Source organism: Morone saxatilis, unplaced genomic scaffold (genome assembly GCF_004916995.1).
Source record: "Morone saxatilis isolate NCDOM2014 unplaced genomic scaffold, NCSU_SB_2.0 Contig22, whole genome shotgun sequence".
In the NCBI taxonomy this organism is placed as follows: Eukaryota; Metazoa; Chordata; class Actinopteri; family Moronidae; genus Morone; species Morone saxatilis.
Window position 1 is genome coordinate 12,790,149 of NW_023339785.1, and position 6,766 is coordinate 12,796,914.

Consider the following 6,766-nt stretch of genomic DNA (forward strand, 5'->3'; position numbering starts at 1 on the left):
GTTCACTTGCTGTCTAATATATCTATCCCACTGACAGGTGCCATGACAACCAGATAATACGTTTCATTGACTTCACCTGTCAGTGGTCATAATGTTATGGCTGATCGGTGTATCATGCCTACATACAACTTGTCATTTCAATCTGGCAATATTTGCTTCATGAAGCACAACATAATATGGATGCAGTAGAGATGAGAAATTATTTCATATTCATACCCTAAATGTTTCTTTGGCTCAGCTATACAGGTTTTATGTGTCTCTTTCCTCATTTTTCTGCCTCTCCCTGTCTTTAAGCCCTGGAAACATTTTTCGTCAAAGTGATTCTTTTTATTACTCTTTCTCTCTTACTCAGTATATCCTCACGCTTCACTTATATATTCCAGACCACCACTGACATTTCAAACCATCCTCTTCTTTGTACCCTCTTTTTGCAATACACTTTTCCATATTATGCCGTAAAATTTCCTGAACTGTATTAATCATCAGTGTTAGCTCATTGGAGATGCTATATGCATCTTCTGGCCTGTGGCAAATTCCATGGTCCAACAACAGCAGTTAGAAACATGCTCTTCCCAGCTGGCACGTGCTGGTCAGAGGCAAGGAGCAAAGATAGACTATGGACACACAACAAACCACAAACCCAAACAAACACAGAAGCTATTACATGGTTTGTGGAGTGAATACATAAGAAATTGGCTGATAAATTATACAAATAACATCAGAAAATGTTCAGAACAATGTGTATTTGTGGCTTTTTACGAGACATGATAATTGATTGACTGCATGACAAATAATCACCATTGAAATGAGCGAATATACTTTCCTCTGAATCTAATAAAGGAATAAATCTGGATCTTCCCAGATCTTTAGCCATGCTTGCAGACATCTACAGAACGTTTCAATAAATCATTATTTGAGGCTTTTGGAGCAAAATAAACAGTTCCAGGCTAATGTTGCGTGGGATCCATGTTTGCCAGACTCATTTATCAGTCGCATCATTTTTTACTTTGCATACAGGTGGGTCAAGGCCAAAGTTGTGGGAAAGAGTTTGTCTCATATTGGTGAAGTTACTCACAAACATAACATGTGAATGTTGAATGACACACTTGCAGAAGCATGTTGCTCATCTTGAACCGCATCACATTTTGCAGGTTGTATCCATTAGCTTTTACCAGCAAGATGAAAGTACCTGAATTGCAGTTTCATTTCACAGTTCTTCTGTTCAGGTATGGTGGTTTTATGTACAATGTTTGAACCACACACTCATGACTATGATAACCCTGCAGTTATTCTATTTTCAGTTTCATGAATCAACATTTTGGAGCCTTGTTTGGAGCTTGTACCCTTTTCAGGATACTGAAGGCTACTAATCATCTGGGTGATGTAATTCATAGGACAGGTGATTCAACTCACATGTCAATCAAAGGGGAATAGAGCCCACATAAATGCCAGTCAGCATCCATACAAACATACATCTATACAAAGAAGAGTAAAACAGGAAATTTAAACTACATGAAATACATCCACAAAAGAATAAAATCAGCCACACAATATTAATAAAATGTTAGTTACTTAAAAAGTCAGCTCTTCATGTTCTTGCACAATAAAATACAAATATTCTTGTTGTATGCTACATGGCAGTAAAGTGTTTTAATTCAGTTTCAATTTAATTTGGTTTTATATGTTGATAACAGCTTCTAGTCTATGTTTATGTTTTTCTGATGTCTTCCTGAAAGATGCTACTTTATGTTTTTCTTTAGTCCTTGATATTCTGCAAAAATCCAAACTATGGATGTAGAAATATGAAATATTTAAATTTGAGCTTGGTAAAAGAAACATGGCTTTTTGTGAGGCAAAAAAAGTGTCACAATATGTGATTTTCTGAGGAAAGGTAAGGTAGAGGAGATGGGGGGATGAATTTTTGGATTAAGACAGTATGGAGGTAAAAAATTCATTAGACTGAGTTTCCACAGGGAGCTAAACCTAAAGTAGCAGCTGAGTACAGGACATGAGCTAGACATGTAAGACTCGGCCATGACCTCGAGGCATCAGGCTGTGAATTCTTGCAGCCTTGAATGTCTGTAGTTTCAATTTTGAATGCATTGCATGCATGGGTTAGGAGGAGGAGAGAAGATGTTGTTGCCTCTAACCTACAGTAACTCAAAATAGGGCATTATCCTCAGGCTACTACATAGGATAACATCTTGTTTGATTATTAGACTGTTATATTAACAGGTGCATGCACACACGAATCCACAATAACAGCACTAAAGAACTGGGAGAAAGTGCATCAAAAATGACCTCACCCCAAGCTATTTTCTCTGCGGTATGCAGTAATGCAATAATAGAGCTAATTTTCCTTGACTGGCCAGGAATTACATTATGTTACATTAATGTGAATTGTAGTCTGCAAACAGCAACATTTATAGCAACATTTTCAGTTATTTTTCTGAATCTCTGTGTGGATTTTCCTTTGGTTACAAGCTTGAATGCTATGCCATTAGTATCACTTTCTCTATTCTTTTTGAGAAATAATGTTGTTATGTGGTTTCAGAGGTTGGCCTGTAATGTCTGCTGTTGAGTTACAAGAAAAGTCAAATTTGGGTTATGGGGTCTGGAAGACACTGACAGTTTCATATCTTCATCATACATTGTTTACTTGGGACAGCAAATAAACTCAAAACTGAACTGAAAATGAAAAATTAACAGTAATGACCAGATTTTCACCACCACATATGTACTTCATTGTTTTATGTGAAGTCAGCAGTAGTTATTTTCTTCTCTCTTCAGCTGTCATGTATGCGTGATCTTCCCATATCCCTACATGAAATTTGTGTCCTTCGGGACTCGCCTTTAACCTGACCTCTCTCTCTCAAAATAGCATTTGCATCCTGTGGGAACTGATTGAGGCACACGCCATCCAGTAAGCTGCATGGAAAACTGTGTTTTGCTCAGCTGTGTGAAAGCTGTATGGAAAACATATACAGTTTGCATTACGCATTGTGTAGATCAGGATTTTGGAGGCTGCGTTAGTGTGGAAATGTACTTTATTACTGTCATGAATGCACAAGTAAAAGTGTCTCAAAAAGTTCATGCACACATGAATGCACTTAAAGGACATGAACATAAACACAGATACTGATGAGAAAAACGGTCTAATTCCAATCCCATATTATTTACTCCAGTTAGGAGAAACTTCTACGAAATGTTAAGGGATGATCTGATCTAGCTCCAGTTTGCCTGCCCTGTTTACAACTTATTTCCCAACATGTGGAGCCAATAAATGGCTGCAACTGACCCACTATTCATCTCATCTAGAAGAGGTGGATCCCACAGGATAACCAATCAATGTCAGCCTCTGTTATGGATGAGGGAAAATAAACCACAAGTGTTTTTGTTTAGAGGTAAAACGAAGAGGATTGTTTTATTAAGCTCTGGTCGGTTCATTCTCTTGTTTAAACCCTCTCCACATCTGCCACATACAAACATCTGCTTTAATCTGCATCATTAAAAAACCATACCAAACCCACTGCATTACTATTTGAGAGATAAAAACTCAGGTATATGTCAATCAAACCAGTTGTCATGTAGAGAGGTTGATAACCAGGGTAGAAAAACATGACAGAGCCATAAGCCAAATAAAGAATTACATAGTATATGAACTACTGTACTCATTTTGCCCATTACTTTGATCAAGTATCTGATGTACTGTATTTGTTCTCTTGTCGCATCTACAGTGTGCATATTTGATGTGGAGGCTTGCATATGTCCAGTTTTGACTGTTTGCAGTGCTGCATACTGTGTTTTTTTCCTGTCCAGCATCACCTCTCCCAGCTGCGGTGGGCAATCAGACAAAACCGGCTACAAAATTTTCAATCAACCATCTGCAGTTTGGTTGGAACAAAGGAAAATATAAGAGCTCCAGAGAGCTGAGCAAAGGGGGAGAAGGTCTGACAAGACATGCAAACAGCGCAGCCAACTGATGGGAGGCAGCTGGGCTTAACGAGCCAGAGCTGGTAGAACAAAACCAAATGCTCAGCTTAAACAGTGCTAAGGCAAGATCGCATTTGACAAGTGATGAGGTAAGTGACACTGGGTTTCTTCACATAGAAAAGGACACATAGAGTACATGTGGTCAAAGTGACAAAGTATGTAGCCAAGGTTGTGAACCACCTGGAATTTGAAAAGAAAATGTCCATAATTATCTTAAGAGAAAAAATATATACTATATACTATAAATGCATTCACTTTGAGACCTTCCACTCTTGTTTAGCTTCCCAAGAAAACATTTAAAGGACTGATCTAACAGTGTACATAGTTTTGCCAGACCAAGAGCTGTATTAGATACATGACACACTCATATGCCTCATATGGCGACATTTTAATGTTGGCTGTAGTGAAATGTCAGCTTACTGATGAAATAGACCAGTTCTCCACCCTGTGGAGGTATCTGCAAGGCGGGAGGACAGCAGATTTAGAACTGGTTTAAAGCCAACTGAACCATATGTGACATGCTGGCCTTTTGTCCACACCCCGTGCACATTACCCTGTGATTATATCATCATAGCGGTATATTGTGTGGGGCTAGAGAGGTGACGGTAGCTGTCCACACTACTGTGGGAAATTTCTATTCAGGCTCCATTTAACTCAGAGTCTATAAAGTCAGAAATGCAGCAGGCAGGAAGAATCTTCAAGACCAGGTTCATTATGATCAGAATGAGAGGCTTCGCTATTTATAGGACATCAAAGGTAGATGGGGCGGGGGGGGGGGGGTATTGATGTGAAGTGTGTGGAGGCGCCGCAGGCTGAGGATAACAACAACGTCTCCTCTCGTGAGGAATTCCTGCTGTTCATGTCTTGGAAGAAAGAGACAGAGACAGAGAGAGAGAGACAGAGAAAGAGAGAGAGAGACGGTGATCCTTACACAGGAAGGAATGTTTGTCCATTCATGTGATCATTGATTTATATCCTAACATTGCCAGCACTGGCAGAAAATGTATGTATGAATGGTACTGTAATATATTTGTTGTTTGCAACTGGACCTGATAGGACATCCACATACTGTGTGGAAAGAAGCAGCTGGTCAGAGATAGTCTTTGCTGAAATGCTTTCCTCTGTTAATATAAAACAGATGTATATAAAAAAAATGATTTTGAATGTTGTCATTAAAATCCTGTCAAAACATCTCAGAGGCAGAAAATCCATATTTCACTGTTATAGCATTGTACAAATCTATTTCCACTTCTGTAACAAATCACTGTCATGCTTTTCACTGAGTTGGTTTGATCTTTTTTATCAGTTTCTACTTTTGAGAATGCATACACAGCAATATGTATAGCCTATTAGTATAGACCATAAATATAAGAAGTACAAAATAACACCAACCATCTTTAAAAAATATTTTTTAGGCTTCAGTGTGCAATATTTAACCTTGATGCATCAATTGAGTACATTTACATTTTTTACATCTTCTAATCTCTGCATTAGGCCTATTTCTGACAGTGGCAGAAAGAGTAGGCAGTAATCTTGGCTATTGTAGACACATGGTGGTTCAACATTGGACGGACTCCATGGAAGGCAACCCGTGGTGTCTGTAGATAAAGCGGCTCATTCTGAGGTAGCGAAAACACGACGAATCCTAGGTGGCTCATTATGCACTAAACATAACTATAATTATTATGTTCTGTATTTATTATTATAAATTCTTATTTCTACTAATAGATCCTAAATGTTACACACTGATGACAACTAATGTTTTTAGCAAATGTAAAGCTATCTGGAGCCATTGCCTGGTGGAAACAGATTTTGCTAACGTTACCTTAAACTCTGACAGTATCCCGGAACCACACAGTGCAGAAATACTACACAGCGGACGTGCTGGTTGTGGTCTAGCATAACCAGCATATGTGTTGTAAGAATGATTCATTGAAGGCCATAACATTGGATCAAGCACCTGCTGCTGCATGGTGAGCTGTCAAAGTTTCCAAAGCCTGGATTCTAGATGCAAGTAGAGGACACATTTTTCACATGCAAATGCAATTTGATAAAATCACAAGGATCGGTTGTTAGACAGATTTTATTCCAGTAGCATCACTGAATGCCCTTGGTGTATTATTATTCCTCTGCCCTCACAGCACGTCCCTATTAGTGAACATCTCTAACCAAGACAAGGCAGACACGTGGGCCAAGGGCAGTTATTTATATCATGAGCATCCAATGAAGTCAACATGTCATCCTGAAACCCTCTGCAGCTAATGGGCTTTCATCAGTATGAAAGATAGCTTGATAAATATCAAACACGAGGACATACAGGAGAGGAGATAGCTTGATTATTAATGATAATACAGGGGATCATTTAGATGGAAACGGCTGTTTTGGTGCACAGATCAGATATGCATGGATCAAAGAGTCAACATGGTTTACTTAACAAAATTATCAAGTAGCATTTTCTTTTGATTATGATCTCTGCCCAGAGAATGAGTTATGTTGCGAGTTTAGATAATCAATCAAGTGCTGTCACTTACTGTGTTTATGAGCTAACCATAATGGCCAGCTTCTCATTGCTTATAATTATACTGCTGAAAAAACTGCTTCAACAAAGCTCGCCTCTTCGCATTGAACCTCTCGTGTCAATCAACATTTACTCTGCAACAACACAACTGTCTGTGAAGTATTTTCATTTGATGTACAGGATCATTTGCACAAACACTCACTAATCTGTATCTCCAACCATCAGTTTTACTGTAATGACAACCCCCCCCCCCCC